We start from the raw sequence: 18,205 nt of genomic DNA on the forward strand, positions 1-18,205 counted from the left end.
GAAAATTACAGTAGTATTTCCAGTTAGAATTGTGAAGTTACTACAGCGTTATAGTCTTTTCTTTCGATTATAGTTCCTCTCGCTTGTGCAAAGAAATAATTCGTCGTTCGCTTTAGAATTTTTTTTTTTAATTTTTTTTTATCTTTTTGTTTTGTTTAACTTAACATGCTTCCAAGTGTAACACTGAAGAAAGGAACGGAAATGCGCTGGTTCATTACGCGTCGTCTTTCAACAAGTACAGCATGCAAGTGTTAGAATATTCACCTTACACGTCGGCTTATGTGGCGTGCGTATGCAATCTGTTTCTTAAGCTGAAATTGGTATTAATAGTAACATGATTTGTGTAGATCGAAGTTGTAATATAAGACTTCCATGCACTCAAGTCGAACTGCTATAATGAAATATTTAGTAAACGGTAACAAAATTTTTAATGAAGATTTAATTTAATTTTTTTTTTTCAATTTCTATTTTCCAAGCTCAAATTTTTAAACTTTTTATATATATATTTTTTTTATACAATACTGCTTACTCATTAACGCGCACAAAGATATGCAGACGCCAAATGACTGCAATTCCTTTGTAGTTTTGCTTTTAAAAGCAGCAATAATTTATTACATAATTTTAGGCAAGGAAAACTTTAAAACTACCCATTTAAGTAGATACTTCCTCTTATTCTCTACTTACACTTTCGCGTTGCACTACCTTTGCTGCTCCCAGTCCCTAGCAAGAAAAAGTTGCTGCTATCGCACTTTTTTGCTTTTGTAGTTAATTCCAGGAAATTAGAAAATTCTCAGCATATTTCCCGTGCCTTCCAATCTTCAACGGTAATGCATAACAAAGTTATATTCACATTGATGCCATTAATGAGGAAAATCAAGATGTGCGTGTGTGTGGGTATTTATGTGCATAAGCACAGAGGAAAATAAGCTAACGCAAGGTACTATAAAAAATAGTAAACAAATAAAAATACAATAAAAAGTAAATAAAAAGCTATGCGCATACATAAGTCGCACTCTGAGAATTTTCAATATTTTCCTGTACATAGATAGAAATTTATATAAATGTGAATAAGAGTAAGAAAAACTTTGTATTTCCTCTGCGTTTTTGTTTCAATATATATTTTTATTGTATTTATTTTAAGTATGAAATAATATAATACACACTGTCTGCATGTATTGAATCCAGCAGCTAAGCAAAGAAACACACACACACACTCACTCACACTCCCTTACGCCAGCAAGCCTTCCTTAGATGGAATGCAATATTCTGCAACTTTCAACGAACAAGATGCGAAAGCAGCGCCGATAGCAGCATCGTTAACAGCGCTGCTAGCGACTGTGTGTGCACTCGGCAAATGTTGGTATGCAGCAACAATTCCTGATGCCGAATCGCCCTCAACAGCATACAGCGTGAGCTCTGTATGTGTACGAGTATTCCGGTTAGTTGGGTGGCTACATTTCTGCTGAAGTTAAATTGAATTGCTAGAGATTTCACATAAATTTCGCGACCAAGAGCAGGAGCAGCATTTTAAACTACAACAACAATAATAGCAAATTTAAAAAATTCGCTGCATATGCAATTGAAAAGTTTAAGGTTCCGCTGGAATCGTGAAACTTCCGAGAAGGGTTGTTGCTGTTACGTGATACGAGAAAGCCTGCCATCAAGTCAAGATGCGAGAGTGCAAGTTGCATACATACGTACATATATATGTAGATTTGCGCACGTCAGGATGTGTAAGTGAGTATCCTGCAAATAATAAAAAATAATAAAAAACAAAAAAAAAACAAAATTAGAGTCAGAGTCAGAGTCGGAATGATGAAAGGACTTGTGACCTATGACACTGCGAAACAAGGATGGAAAAATTAGTAGTGATAAGTAGTAAAAATAGAGTAACGAATAAGAGGCGAAAATACTGAGAACCATAGAGAGGTGTCACAAAAGGGGGGAAAAGTGGAGTAGTGAATGCATAAGCGGTAAAAACATGCTTGGGACTTATGGAAAGAGAGAGAAAAAAAAAGCAATTAAACTCTCCAGTAGTAGAGAGTAGTGAGAGAGAAAATGCGGATTATGGGTAAAGAAAGTTAATAGGGGGAAACGGGAACAAGAAGATGAACAAACTGAATTAAGATTAAATAAAAAGAGAAATGCAGTATTGGAGAGAACAAAGAAGAAAGTAGAATATGTATAATATACAATAAATAAATTATAATATTCTTAAAAAAGATTTTTTCCAACAATAACTCAGCTAAAAACAAATTTGAATAATGGAGGCGCAGCCAAATATTCGATTAGGGAATAAGTGCATAGCATTTTGGTATTTTCTCTTATTTTACAACGATTTGTTTGTTGTTTGGCAAAAGTTAAGTATTTACTCTCTATCTGCTCGATAAAATTATCTTATTTTTATTTTTGAGTTATTTAATTTTTTTATTAGTTTTGAGGCTTAGAAATGGAATACCCAGAAAGCAAAAATCAACATTTTCGACTCCTGTGCTTCTTTGCTTCTCATCGAGGTCAAGAAGCTGTCGCAGCACGCCCAGCCCACGAAAATGGTTTGCATGGTTCAAAAATGGTGACTAAGGCGTCGATGATACACACAAGTCGTCAAAGCATTATTTAAAGAGCTGCGCCGTATTATCTAGACCTTGCATCGACCGGTTACCATCTTTCCCGCTCCCTATCAAACCAAATGAAGGGCGTTACCTTCGATAGCAAAGAGGTCTCTAATATCTGGCTCACTTTGACTTCTTTCAGACCAGACCAGGCGGTTTTTGGCGAAACGGCATAAACAAATTGGTCGAGAGGTGGGAAGAGGTTGTAAACATCAAAGGCAAATATATAATAGATTAACTTATTGATATAATAATTGTTTTTGTTTGAATAAGAGTCTTCGGTAAAAACGCTACGAACTTATTCCCCAACCTAATATATTCATATGTTCCCACGCCTGTCGGTTCTACGTTTTCGGAACAACGCGGATTTATATCAAACATTTATGTGCGTACTGCTTATGCTGTTACAACGGCACCAACATTTGTGTTCCATATGTCCATATACTGGTATATACACAGTGCGTTTAATAACTATAGCACAGGGACTTAGCTTTTGATAATTCGTTTTTTATTTAATTTATTTTAATAACTGTTTTATGAGAATATAGTTAATTCTACCACAAAAACCATGTGCATATTAAAAAACAAAAAAACTTTCAACAAATATTTATTCAAATTTCAAATTTTTTTTAATCAGAATTAGCAAACAAAAAAAAAAACATTTGAGTGTGCGGGTTTTTTTGAACTTGAGTATAATAAAATGCAGCTCGGAAGTTGCTCAAAAATTGTCTTGATTTTTGATAAAAATTCAGCGAATATGAAGAAAATAAAGGGTGATTTTTAAGAGCTTTAGGAAAGTTTTTCAAAAAAAACACGTAAAATTCAGAAAAATTCATGCAATTTTTTATTTAAATCAATAGAACAGACCATATAATTGAATGTTTGAAGATTATTTCATGCAAATGTTGACCGCGACTGCGCTTCAAATGATCCATCCGCTTAGTCCAATTTTGGCTTACTATTTCGGCTTATGTTTCGGCCGGTATCTCACATATAAATGCTTGAATGTTGTCTTCCAATGCGTTAATTGAAGCAGGCTGGTCTGAATAGACATGAGCTTTAACATAGCCCCACAAAACATAATCTAAAGGCGTTATATAGCACGATCTGGGTGGCCAATTGACAGGTCCCGAACTCGCCTCTCAACAAGTCCATTGTTACGCGTGCTGTGTGGCATGTGGCACCGTCTTGCTGAAACCACATGACATGCAAGTCAAGCTCTTGCATTTTGGGCAAAAAAAGTTGGATATCATTTCACGGTAGCGCTCACCATTCACCATTCTATGTTATCTTAATCGATTTTGCAGGTGTAAGAAAATTTAGAAACATGAAAATTGGAAAATGCGATATCTCTGCGAAAAAAAATGATATTTGAGCAAACTCAATGCCGTTTGAAAAAAGAAGGCTTGTATTTAAAGATGCCATCCTTTAATTTTGGTGAAAGAAAACATCTGCAAGGCTACATAACCTCAAATATGGGCAAAAACGGTGTCTTTTGCACTTTTAGGTTAGGATATCTCGAAAACCAGAGCTGATAGAGCAATTCTGAGGCCAGATTTGGATTCATCGCATCAAAATCCTTCGAAAATATATAGTCCGGTTTCTGGGTCTGAGATGCTGTCGGCCTGTGTTATAGACCAAACTGAGATGTTTTACAGTGAAACAAAACACGAAACGTGCGTCAGCTGTTTAAGCCAACTGTTTAAAAAGATAGGAGTAATATCTCAAAAATCACCCGTTATATAGCAAACAAAAAAATTGTTAAAAGTCAACACATTTTTTAAGCCACTTCAAACTTGCACTTCAATGCAAAATTTGTACCAAAAATCAGTGGGCTCAACCCCTGCGTAAATTTGTTTTATTGTACGGCTGCTAGTACTGGCCAGTAACACAGGAAATCGCGTACAAACTGCAAACTTTTGGAAATCGATGTCTCCGTACAATAATACGCGCTTGGTGGCCAGAAAACTGGACATCAAACATTTATTTACACAGACTATGCAATGAGATCACAAACAATATTGAAATCCGTAAGAGGAAGTGGGCCTAGATCGAACATACTCTTAGAAAAGCAGCGCCAGAAATACCAGCGTTGGTCTTACAGTGGAGCCCTTAAGGCTAAAGGCATAGAGGGCCACCCAAAACATCCTCCTTTCACGAGGAATTATCGAGCTACAATCTCACCTGAATGCAGGATAAAGAAGCAGTCGTCGACAGAAGAAAGTGGAAATGATTGACTTTGGCACTATGCGTCTCATAATCGGCGATTAAGCAATCAGTAACAATAATAACCCTTCATACCTAATTTTTTTTTTTTTAATTATAGTTCTAATTTTTTCTAAAATTTAAAGAAGTTTGGAGTTTTTATAAAATGTTTTAAAATTATAAATAAATATATATATAATAATAATTTTTCATTTTTTTTTTGTTTTAATTCTGATTAAAAGTTTGGAATTTTGATAATTTTTTTTTTTGTATTTTTTTTTTTTGCATTTTTTTTTATATATTACATTTTTAGATGTAAGTGATTCATGTAGGGAAATTAACTATATTTTGCTAAAACAGTTATTATAATTAAATAGGAAAGAAAAAATGTATCCAAACTTGTCAATAAGTCCCTGTCCCACAGTTATTAAACACCTAGTAAATGAATGTTGCACTTAACATTTTCTTGTAATAATTTTAGTGACTTGGAGAAAGAATCACCTCAGAAAAAAGGGATGTTAGAGATGGGCGTTTTATTTATTATTATTATTATTTTTTTATTTATTAATTTTATTATTATTTCTTTAATTTGTTTTTTATTATTTTTACTTTTTTCTTTTTTTGTTTGCTGCCTAGTGTTATTTTAAGATTAAATAAAAAGAAATTATATTTTCAAAAAGAGGAAGCTACTTAAATATCATCAAATAATAAATCTGCAATCGAAAGCAAAGTGAATATTTAATACAATTTTTGACTCCCACTGTGGCAGCTACTGACCAGCTGCCTGAACTTAGCTAACATGTCAATCTCAGTGTTAAACTTACCCCAGTAGTGGTAACCTCAACGGTCATAAGCAATTGATACTCAGCAGTAGCACAGTAATATTTGAGACCTTTTCTACAATATTTCGCAAAAATATTAAGATTGGCGTGAATTGTTTTTATATTTAATAAATTTAACTTTTTAAAATTATTCTTCCCAAAAAATTATCTCGGATTGATGTAAGTCTGTAAGCTTAAAAAATGTGCGGGAAAATGTTTAAAAATTTTATCTACGGAATCAAAATAATGAAATTTTTAATTTGTGTTTTGGGACGTGAATGTCCGAAAAAGCATAAAAAAATATCTCTCCAAATACATCTTAGAATTTCCTAATAGCAGTCGCCCCTTGACAGGCAATGGCGAACCTTCAAATGTACTTCTGTCATGAAAAAGCTCCTCATAAAAAGGCTGGCTGAAACTGTAGCTCCCTCCATTTGTTGCTCCTCATTAAGACGCACTGCACAAATAGGAGGATGAGCTCGGCCAAACACCAAAAAATGTGTAAGACTCTCTCTACCTTATGACACCGTAGAAATCTAAATCAATCAAGATTTGGCAGAATTATTTACGCTTTCCTTGAACGTATTTTCCGAAACAATGCGATGACTTTTGGCTTTATCTCTATCCAGATATAAAATTCAATAGAAGGCTATCAATTCGAAACTTTTTGATTTCCATGTGAGTGTGGTGTTAGACTTCATATTTACACGCACATTATTTTTCTTTAATTGCATCAATTTCTGAAACTTTTCTGAAGCTGATATTGAAAGTGCCAAATAATTATGATAAGTAAATTTGTCTACATTTTTTGTTTTTCATTTTTTTTCTTTTCGTAACGCAAATTGTAACGTATGGCGCAGAAGCGTGGACGATGACAACATCCGATGAAGCGACGCTTGGAGTGTTCGAGAGAAAGATTCCGCGTAAGATTTTTGGACCTTTGCACATTGGCAACGGCGAATATCGCAGACGATGGAACGATGAGCTGTATGAGCTTTACGACGACATAGACATAGCGCAGCGAATAAAGATCCAGCGGCTACGTTGGCTGGGTCATGTCGTCCGAATGGATACAAGCGCTCCGGCTTTGAAAGTATTCGATGCGGTACCAGCTGGTGGTAGCATAGGAAGAGGGCGGCCTCCTCTGCGTTGGAAAGATCAGGTGGAGAAAGACTTGGCTTCACTTGGTGTGTCCAATTGGCGCCGGTTAGCACGGGAAAGAAACGACTGGCGCGCTTTGTTAAACTCGGCCAAAATCGCGTAAGCGGTTATAGCGCCAATTAAGAAGAAGAACGCAAATTATAGCTCTCTCAGTTTTCCAACCCATACCTATGAAATGATACTTTCAGCTATTAGTCCATAGATGTCGCTAGGAGTATTTTAAAACCTTTCCAAATGTTTGGCTTTTCGTCTGTCATCTGTCAATAATATTCAGTTCATTGTTTGTTACGTTTCATACAACAATACATTTTTGTCGCTCTTAAAATGTCGAATTTCGTGCCTTCAAACTACGATTTGCGGACATCGTTGATTTTCAGTTATCAATTGAAGAAAAACGCTTCTCAAACTCATCAAATGCCTATAGAAGCTTATGGTGGGCATGCTCTAAGTAGAGCACAGTGCTTCAGGTGGTTTGAAAAATTCAGAAGTAGTGATTTTAGCGTGGAGAACGAGGACCGTGGCCCGACACCGAAAAAGTTTTTGTGGACGCCGAATTGCAAGCATTGTTGGAGGAAGATGATAGTCAAACGCAAGAAACGATGGTAGAGCAGTTGGGAGTGACCTAAAAAACCATTTCCAAACATTTGAAAGACATGGGCAAGTTTTTAAAGGTCGGAGATGGGTGCCGCATGAACTGACAATGGGACAATGCACCGCCATATCGAACAAGAGCGACTCGGGAATTGATGGAGACGTACGATTGGGAACCGCTGGTGCATGCGGCTTACTCACCAGACTTGGCGCCTTCCGATTATAATTTGTTTGCATCGATGGCCCACGCACTTTCGGAGCAGCGCTTCAATTCTCACGAAGAAGCAAAAAAATGGCTCGATGATTGGTTTGGGGCCAAAGACGGCCAATTTTTTAAGCGCGGCATCCACAAATTGCCTGAGAGATGGGAAAAATGTGTCACTAGCGATCGCTATTATTTTGAAGATTAAATTTGTAACCATTTTTTGATATTGAAAACAGTCTCATTTCATAGGTATATACAGTAAAGGCCCATAGACATTAGAGGACAAAAGGACAGCATTCCATTTGTTCCGAATTGGTTTCCTTCTGCAACATTTAATCGTCTTAAAAGCTCGCGACCTTTCTTTTGCATAAGAAAATAACCAGTTTTTTCTAGCCTTTGGTAATTACACTCCCTTCAAGTACTTAGACACCTAGTCGCTACTTCACTACCTCGCCCAATTAACCAATTTTGGTCCACCCTCAACTAGTTCGAATATAGCACCCATAAGGCCGTTCTGTCTACGCCTCAAACTTTACAGCATTTCCCTGCTGGCTTAAAGCTCATACACACACATTGGTAATTGTGTTATAAGCTCAATGGCAATGCCAGCTACAGCGTCAGCTGCCTTGTTACCTCCGCAGGATAACAAATTTCGCAATAGCGAATGGTAGCTGCTGGGGCAGTAAATTATACACAATTTGTAAAGCAAAAATGAGGGTGACTGTTAATGAGTGACAAGGATTGTAGTGATGTTTGGAGAGAGCGCAAATTTTCGCATCTGCTTATGTTTGTTTACATTACAAACAAATGCGAGAAATGCTATTGGAAAGTAATAAAAGCACGCAGGAGTGCTGATATTTATATAGGGCGGGTACATTTTTTTTTTGGAACTTCGTAACTAGCAGATTCGGAGAACTTTTTAATTAAAGAGCCTACAAAGCAAAATTAAATATAAGTAATTTAATATTGCCTCAAGAGACTGTATGTAATTTTTTTGACTTAAACTTGAGAGGAACCCACAAGTAAATAAATTGTACAATATTTTGGGAACTAAGCAGCAAAAAAATTTAAATAATTAAAAATTTTTTTTCAACAAATTAAATCCAATAATTTTTTAATAAATTTAATAAAAACTTTTAATAATTTTAATAATATTTTTTTTCAATAAATTAAATCCAATAAATCACAAAAAAAATTGCAAACATTTTTTATAAAATTTTTTTTGTTATAAATTAAAAAAAAAAATTTTATAAAATTTTATAAAAAAAAAAGGTTAATAAAAATTGAATTATAATAACATTTTTTTATAATTTTTAATAAAAATGTTTTAATAATTTCTTTTTATAAATAACACATTTGCAATTATTTTGCTTCTATATTATATCATTCAACACGAGGTGTATTTTTTCTACATTCTATTTGCTTAGCCGAAATTCCTACCCTATTTTTTTATTACATAAAGATAGCTTCCTTGAAAAAGCGGATTGTTCGAGATCGACTTTAAAGCTGTGAAAACTTATACTCTCACGTACTTTTTTCTTGAAGTTTTATGTAAAATCCGGATCTGCTGGGAACATTGTAGAAAAAAATCATTCCACACACATTTTCGACCCGCCCTAATGTATATATATCTATATATATGTATGATAAAGAGAGTTAATAATTGATGGTAGGAGAAAAATATAGACAGAGCATACAAATGACACTCAAAAATTCTTGTTTTAAATGTTTACAAAACTTTTTTTGACCCTTAAATATTACGCGCATACTGTGCGAAGGTAGTGTGGAAAATTTAAATATAGGATTTAGTTTTCACATGATGGAGGCTTCATCAAGGCTGAACTGGGCAATAAAACAAATCGCCTGCCCTTGAGGCTAACACTTCAAGAGTACCCAGATGGCTCGCAAATGCCCCAAGGCACAGGCGCTGGAATATTTGACCAGCAAAGAAAGCTGCCTATGCTAAAGGACACTTTTCCAAGTATCTTCCCGGCAGAAGTTTACGTGAAGAGCTAAATCTGAAAATAATCATCCAGAATGAGCGGAATGTCATTTCGAGCGGCACTTAGGCGGCACTCTAAGTCTTTGCATTTCTTGAGGTTAAATCTTCAATCTAGTTTTGGAGGGTATATCCAGGAATGAGGCAGCGCCTGTGCTTCCTAGAGTGGCTACAGCCAACAGGTTCTGAGCCTTTCCTGACTATGGGTCTGCATACCATCGAGAAAGAGCTCAGAGGTGAAAAGCTAAGACTGCGGAACTCAAGTTAGTAGCAAATAGTGGTCAAGCAAAGTTGCCAGGAGGATATACCAGCTTGATCGAAAATTTACCAGAATACCTATATGCAGAAAATTCAAAATTTTCAACTTTATTCCTCAAAAGTGATATTATCGCCTTCAAACTGCAACGCACTTACCATATGCCTGCTTGATCCAGCTCCTGTAAAATTTCTGGAATTCTATTTTCGGTATAGCCCTCAGAGCCGTTTTCTATTTCTTTCATTACTTCCTTCGGTTGTTAAAAGGCGTTTCCCATAATATTTTTTTTTTCGTCGTCATATCAGGTGAATTCGATAGTTGTCGTTTCGTTCTTGATCAAACAGCTACGGCTAATGATGGCACTGTGCGTCTGTCTATACGTTATCAAGGTGCAAAATCCATGAGTTGTTTTCTCACAAACTCTTTCTTTTTTTTGGCGAATTGCTTCACATAAACATCTCATAACGCCCAATTAATAGTTCTTATTAACTGTCTGACCTTTTGCCAAAAATTCCTAATGTGAGCATCGCTTTCTTTTTTGACTGAAAATTATATGGTTTTTTTGGTCTGTGTTCATTCGGAGCTCTCTACTCACTCGCTCGCCTGGATTGTGTATCGTACTCATAAACCCACGTCTCGTCTCCAGTAAAGATGCGTTTAATGAATGTTAAACATCTCATAAACCTTTTTAAGAACAAACTTGAAATGCTCATTAGCAGAAGGTTAGAAGGTCATTTGAAACTTCGCAGTTATCTGCACAGGCCTGGATATGGCTTAGTAACCCTTTTCGATTCCAGAAACACCATCTCACTACTGCTATTGGAATGCTATGTCATATGGGGAAGAAAAAGTAAGCAAAAACGAGGCACGTACTCAACCCAACACTACCCAGGTTTATTCGCAAAAGGGTGTCTGGCTGAGGTATTGTTGGGTGTTGTGCCATCAGAGACCATCAGCAATAAAAAAATTGTCAAAACTCAACGCGATTTTTAAGCTACTTTCTACTTGAACTTTATTATACCAGAATTTAGGGGGCTATAAAACTGCAGCCTCGATTTTTTTTTTTTTTTTGAAAATTTTTATGAAAAATTTTGGGATTTTTCTTTTCAATATTTGCAATGTTTTAAACTTCGGTTTATAAAAATATGTTGAAATTTTTTTTTTAATTTTCGCAATGTCTTAAACTTCGGTTTATAAAAATTTTAAATTGTTTTGAAAATTTGTTTGTGATTTTTTTTAATTTCCGCAATGTTTTAAACTTCGGTATATAAAAACTTGAATTTTTTTTGAAAATTTGTTGGAATTTTTTTTTTATTTTTCGTAATCTTTTAAACATCGATTTATGAAAATTTTAAATTCGCTATATAAAAATTTGAATTTTTTTTTGAAAATTTGTTGGATTTTTTTTTATTTTTCGTAATGTTTTAAACTTCGATTTATAAAAATTTGAAACTTTTATGAAAATTTCTTGGAATTTTTTTTAATTTTGCAGAGTTTTAAGCTTCGGTATACAAAAATTTTTAATATTTTTGAAAATTTTTCGGATTTTTTTTTTTAAATTCGCAATGATTTAAACTTCAGCTTATAAAAATTTTAAATTTTTATGAAAATGTGTTTTTATTTGTTTAAATTTCGCAATGTTTTAAACCTCGTTTTATAAAAATTTTAAATTTTTTTTGAAAATTTGTTGGGATTTTTTTTTTAATTTTCGCAATGTTTTAAACTTCGGTTTATAAAAATTTGAATTTTGTTTTTAAATATGTTGGATTTTTTTTTATTTTTCGTAATGTTATAAACTTCAATTTGTAAAGTTTTAAATTCGCTATATAAAAATTTGAAATTTTTTTGAACATTTGTTTGAACTTTTTATTTGTTTAAATTTTGCAATGTTTTAAACTTTGATTTAAAATTTGTTGGAACTTTTTTTAAATTTTCACAATGTTTTAAACTTCGGTTTATAAAAATTTTAAATTTTTATGAAAATTGGTTTGAACTTTTTTTGTTTAAATTTCGCAATGTTTTATACTTCGATTTATAAAAATTTGAAATTCGGTATATAAAAATTTGAAATTTTGTTGAAAATTTAACGGATTTTTTTTCTTTTATTTTCGCAAAGTTTTAAACTTCGATTTATAAACATTTGAAATTTTTATGAAAATTTGTTGGATTTTTTTTTTAATTTTTGCAGAGTTTTAAGCTTCGGTATACAAAAATTTGAAATTTTTTTTTTAAAACTTTTCGGTATACAAAAATTTGAAATTGTTTTTATGAAAACTTGTTGGATTTTTCTTTTTTTAATTTTTGCAGAGTTTTAAGCTTCGGTATACAAAAATGTGAAATTTTGAAAATTTTTCGGATTTTTTTTAATCTTCGGTTTATAAAAATTTGAAATTTTTATGGAAATTTGTTTAAACTTTTTTCTTGTTCAAGTTTCGCAATGTTTTAAACTTCGGCTTATAAAAATATGTTGAAATTTTGTATATAAAAATTTGAAATTTTGTTGAAAATTTAACGGATTTTTTTTCTTTTATTTTCGCAAAGTTTTAAACTTCGATTTATAAACATTTGAAATTTTTATGAAAATTTGTTGGATTTTTTTTTTAATTTTTGCAGAGTTTTAAGCTTCGGTATACAAAAATTTGAAATTTTTTTTTTAAAACTTTTCGGTATACAAAAATTTGAAATTGTTTTTATGAAAACTTGTTGGATTTTTCTTTTTTTAATTTTTGCAGAGTTTTAAGCTTCGGTATACAAAAATGTGAAATTTTGAAAATTTTTCGGATTTTTTTTAATCTTCGGTTTATAAAAATTTGAAATTTTTATGGAAATTTGTTTAAACTTTTTTCTTGTTCAAGTTTCGCAATGTTTTAAACTTCGGCTTATAAAAATATGTTGAAATTTTGTATATAAAAATTTGAAATTTTGTTGAAAATTTAACGGATTTTTTTTCTTTTATTTTCGCAAAGTTTTAAACTTCGATTTATAAACATTTGAAATTTTTATGAAAACTTGTTGGATTTTTTTTTTAATTTTTGCAGAGTTTTAAGCTTCGGTATACAAAAATGTGAAATTTTGAAAATTTTTCGGATTTTTTTTTAATCTTCGGTTTATAAAAATTTGAAATTTTTATGGAAATTTGTTTAAACTTTTTTCTTGTTAAAGTTTCGCAATGTTTTAAACTTCGGTTTATAAAAATATGTTGAAATTTGGTATATAAAAATTTGAAATTTTTTTGAAAATTTATCGGAATTTTTTTTTTTAATTTTCGCAATGTTTTAAACTTCGGTTTATAAAAATTGGAAATTTTTTTGAGAATTCGTCACAATTTTGTTTTAATTTTCGCAATGTTTTAAGCTTGGGTTTATAATATTTTCAAATTTTTATGAAAATTTGTTGGAATTTTTTGTTTTAATTCTTGCAGAGTTTTAAGCTTCGACTTAAGGTTTTTCACAACAGAATGAAATATATTTTGATACAAAATTATTCATACTAAATGAGAAACAAATAAATTGTCAACAAGTTTTAGTGCCATAGCTATTCAAATATCGCAGTGCATAAAAATGTGTTTTTTAGAAAACCAAAAATGGTTTAGTGGTGTATAAAGCAGTCCTTTATCTTCTTCTTAATATCAACTCTCTATATTTAGAATATTAACGTGATCAACTTTCTCTCGAATACTCTTGACCTCAATAAAGGCATGATTGAAAACTAAATGCGAACGCATAGCAATCAAATTTACTTCCTATAGAACCGAAATTCCGAAATATCACAGCGTAGCTTTTCCGAAATTCAAACTAGAATTCTAATTAGAATGTAGCTCAATTATTATCAAAATCTTATTAACAGCTGCATATGAGTGTGCAGCAGTCGCAGCTGCTTGCAGTGTTGACCACTGCACTCGAGATACAATAATTTCCGTTACAGAACAGCTCATTACACACTCCCACCCCGAAATTCAATTTGCAAACAAAAAACAAAAACCAAATCAAAGCACCGAATAGCAAACAAAGCGATGCAATCAAAGAAAGTAATACGATTGTCGACCGCAAAGCGACCGAGAGCCCGAAATCTGAAATCCGAAATAGCGGCAACGTCACTGAGTTCTTCGCCGGTGGCTTAACCGGCGACGTTGCTGCCTTGCTGCAAAATGCCACCCGTGCTGGCAGTGCTGCTGCTGCTGCGGCTGCTTAGAGAGTTAACGACTACCTCAATGCAGCGCTGCTCGGTGTTACTGCTATTATTAATGCTTTTTTATTATTTTGTTGTTCTATTCTTCTTTGCTGTACACACCGTACAACACTACCTCGCCGCCTACCGCTGCTGCCAAATATAATTCCAATCTTCTCAACGCACATCCCAATTCGTGTTGGCCGAGTCCGAAATGAAGGCATCGGATGCCAGCAGCCAACAACGAAGGCATATACACACACAGTTTTGCCTGTGTGTATGTGTGTGACTGTGAACGTCCACCCAACTAAGCTGCACAGCTTCCTTGCTCGCAGCAGTCAGTCTCATTGTGGAACGCGTCCAATGCGCAGTTAATAATCGAAATCGTTCGCAAAATCAACGCGTTTGCTAGAAAAGCTAGAAAAAATTGCAACAGAAAGTAGCAAAAGGAATTTTTTTATGTTGGCTGAAAAAAATTACAATAAAAATAAAGTATTGCGAGAAAGTTGAAAATGTAGCAAAATTAATGTGAGTGGAAAATTTTTAAGACGAAAATGTGAATGAAAAAACGCAAAAAGTAAGTGAGGGAGGCAAGGAAAAGAATGCAGCAAATTGAAATTTCGGAGCAGTAGAAAATAATTTATGAAAAAGTATATGTGTACGCGTGTATGTAGCATTAAGAATGCGAAAATTTTCAACATCAAAAGCTTGGTAGAAAAATATAGTTGGCTAATGAAAAAATATTAATTTGTGCAAAATTATCTAATTTTGTTTGTGTATTAGTAGGCAGCCACATATAATTGATGCGAAGAAGCAGCAGGAAAAAATTATTTTTTCACAACTAAGCTTGTGTTTTTTTTTTGTTTTTTGCTTGACTGCTGCTACTTCGTCTGCAACATTGCACGAACACCATACAGCAGTAGCGAGAAAAGTATAACTAACTGTTCATATGTACACATATGTACAGATATGTGCGCGTGTGTATAAGTGAAGCAGCGTTCTTACACGGCTCTAAGTGAGTAGAGAAAAGTACGTTGCGTGGCAGCCCTAATAGCAGCTACGACGACCATAACAATAACAGTAGCAGCTCTAGCAGTAACTCCAACAACAACACATGCAATAAATACAGTTTATTCAACAGCAGCAGGCGCAACATCAGCACTCGAATTCTGCTAGCTAAGCCAACAACCTTAGCAGCTTTCGCAGTCAGAACTCCAGTTACAATCGTGTTGAAGTAGCGGCATCATCGGCAGCAGCGTCGCCGGCGGCAATGCGCCGGTGTCATAACAACACAACTCCCAATTCATTTTCACTCAACTCGCTTCAGCGCTGCGCAGCGTCGTTGGACTACAACTTCAGCGTCACATCACAGCAGTCCAATCTTAGTAGAATAGACATAATTGAACTCACCTATGTGTGTGAGCTGTTAAAGTATGTATGTATTGTAAAGTATAAGCGCGCGTGTATATGTGTGTGTCTGCCTTCTCGCTTTATTTGACGGTCCTGATTGCGTATACGTAGTGGCGTCTGCTCACTGTACTCGTACATATAGCCGTAGGTCGCTGGCATGGTATGCCCGTTTGCGTTCGGCTATTTGTGCGCCCTTGCCCTGCATTGCGCCTTACAACCGATGCGCTCGTCTACTCATCAGCAGTCTTTCTCTTCTCGTCGGTGTCAGCATCCTGTTTCCAATTTTTCTACGCTATTTTTTACTTTTTTCATTGTTTGTCATACTTCGCTTTTGATTTCGGCTCACTGGCGTCGTGTCGTTGTTGCTGTTTTTGTTTTTATCTTGTATTCTTTATTTTTATTGTTGTTATTGTTTTACTCAGTGCTCACTTAATTTCTCGTTGCTCTTCTTTTGCGCGTATTTCATCGACTTTTTTCGTGTTTGTTATTTCATGTGCAGCTTTTCAGTTTCGCTACTGAATTCTGCCACCAACTGAAATTTTCTAATTGTTCTGCTTAACTACTTATAGAAATAATTTTCTCTGTTTCTTTGGAATTATTGGATTTTCTTTTCAATATTTTAGACTGTTAAAATATATGTAAATCTGCACTGAGACTTTTGTTAAAATGTGGCACTAAATTCCTATTTTAATTCTAAGTATGCAGATGTGGTGGAAAGTTATCCATACTTTGATATTTGGTTTTCGCTAATCAAAAAACGGCTCTAAGCTAAATATTACCTGCTTTCATTATTTAAGACAACTCTAGCCAATATATTGGCGTAGTAAACAGTTTTGAGCATTTTTCGCTAGATGCCTTCAGTAAGTCATGAGCTGTGGCTTATATACCTACATCGCATCATTCGATACTTATCGGCGATTTAAAGGTGATATTACTCGTATACAAGTACTTGAAAAAAATTATTCTCTGTCAGTTGTTTGCTTGCTGAACCCAGTTTTGAAAAATATGAATATTTTAGTACCACTACGACCAAGATGAATATTCGTAGCAGGGGGCCAAAAAAAATGCTGTTTGTTGACCCAATAAAAAAAAATATCTGCCGTTCGGAGTCGGCTTAAAACTGTAGCTCCCTCCATTTGGGGAACAACAGCAAAGTGGTAATTTCAAACATTGCATTCTGTTAATATGGACGTCGAAGGTAAGATGCGCTGTACTGGGTTAATCCTCGAAAGTATCGATTAAATCATGCAAAATGTGGAGTCGGGCCATCCAAGGAGCACCAAAATCCGAGGATTAGCCAAAAACTTATTATTATTATTATTAATTGGCGTGTTTAGGAATTTGGCCGAGCTCCTCCTCCTATTTGTGGTGTGCGACTTAATGTTGTTCCCCAAATGGAGGGAGCTACAGTTTTAAGCCGACTCCGAACGGCAGATATTTTTTTATGAGGAGATTTTTCATGTTATAAATATGCTCGGAGGTTTGCCATTGCCTGCCGAGGGATGACCACTATTACAGGGTGAACGATATGAAGTGTTACCTATTCAAAACACCATAACTTTTTTATGTGAAATTAGTTTTTATTGATTTCAAAGACAAAATTGTTCAAAAATGATTACAATTTTAACATATATTCACTTTAGCTCGATATGTGATCGTGAGGTATTTTGGCCCATTCGCGTATAATCGCTTTTTCAGCGCATCCATACTGGTATATTTTTTAGTCCTCACCTTGGTCTCCAAAATGGACCAGATGGAAAAGTCCATCGGATTTGCGTCTGGCAAATTCGGAAGCCATTGTGTGGACGAAATGAAGTGTGGAACATGATTTTTTAACCATTCTTGGTTCACACGAGCTTTATGAAACGGTGCCGAGTCCTGTTGGAACGTCCATGGTCTACGACCGAAATGTTTGCGTGTTCACGGCTCTAAAGCAGCTTCTAAAACATTTTCCCGATAATAAGTCGCATTCACTTTGACACCAGGCCCACCTACAACCTCAAGCAATCGTCGGCATTAATAAGAATGAAACGACGGGACGCCTGGAGACTAACGGCAGTCATAACTGGCTTTTGGTCTATGGGAGAACAAGCAGCCAAAATGGATATCCCTCACAATACATACTGTCACAGTTGTAAAAAACCGGAGAAAAAGGAGACAATCTTCCATTTCCTCTGTGAATGCCCTGCCCTATGGAAGGACAGAATGTTGACTCTGGGCCAACCGCTGTTCGAGAGTCTCGAACAACTATCTGGCTTAGACGTTAACAACCTAATAAGGTTCCTCAACCGCACAGACTGGATATAGTTATGCTGTAAAAAACCGTTAAACAAGTTGGCAACGAGGATGTGGCAACAAAATGGCGCGGAAGCGCTAGTTGGATTCTGGAAGAATCCCCACTTTAATAAAAACGATTGGAGAGCGTCCATCAGCGGTCACTGCGGCCCACACCATTACTTGCGATGGGAAATTGCTTCGAGTGGCCATACGTAGGCTCAAATTCTCGTATGAGCGTTCGGTCAAGTAAAAACGATCGTTTTGAGTTTTTATGAACTGCTCAATTAGGAAATTTTTTTATCAGAAAACAAAATGTTAGGAAATTCGCCACCTCCATAGTGCTTTGCAATGCCACCAGTATCATTGTAACATTTTATAGTGCGATACACAAACATTTAATTCACTTTGAGGTGACTGAGCTCACGAACAATGGCTGGTTGTGATTTTCCAGCCAAATATAACGCAATCACACTATTACGTTTGAATTCCATCACAGAAAAA

At 34.6% G+C, this 18,205-nt stretch overlaps 1 protein-coding gene across 3 annotated transcripts in view; it reads left to right on the forward strand.

Moving 5' to 3' along the window:
• Positions 1-18,205, forward strand: part of LOC128866043 (tyrosine-protein kinase receptor) — an 86,816-nt gene that overhangs the window by 17,246 nt on the left and 51,365 nt on the right. The window contains exon 1 of one of the 3 annotated variants that reach the window (XM_054106509.1): positions 14,377-14,594. The exons of 1 other annotated variant lie outside the window; for it this stretch is intronic. The gene's annotated coding sequence lies outside the window, so the exon portion shown is untranslated. Of the gene's footprint in view, positions 1-14,376; positions 14,595-18,205 lie in introns of those variants that run through there. One more of the 3 variants, XM_054106511.1, reaches the window with a different exon arrangement.

This window comes from Anastrepha ludens, chromosome 6 (assembly GCF_028408465.1).
Source record: "Anastrepha ludens isolate Willacy chromosome 6, idAnaLude1.1, whole genome shotgun sequence".
NCBI lineage: Eukaryota > Metazoa > Arthropoda > Insecta > Diptera > Tephritidae > Anastrepha > Anastrepha ludens.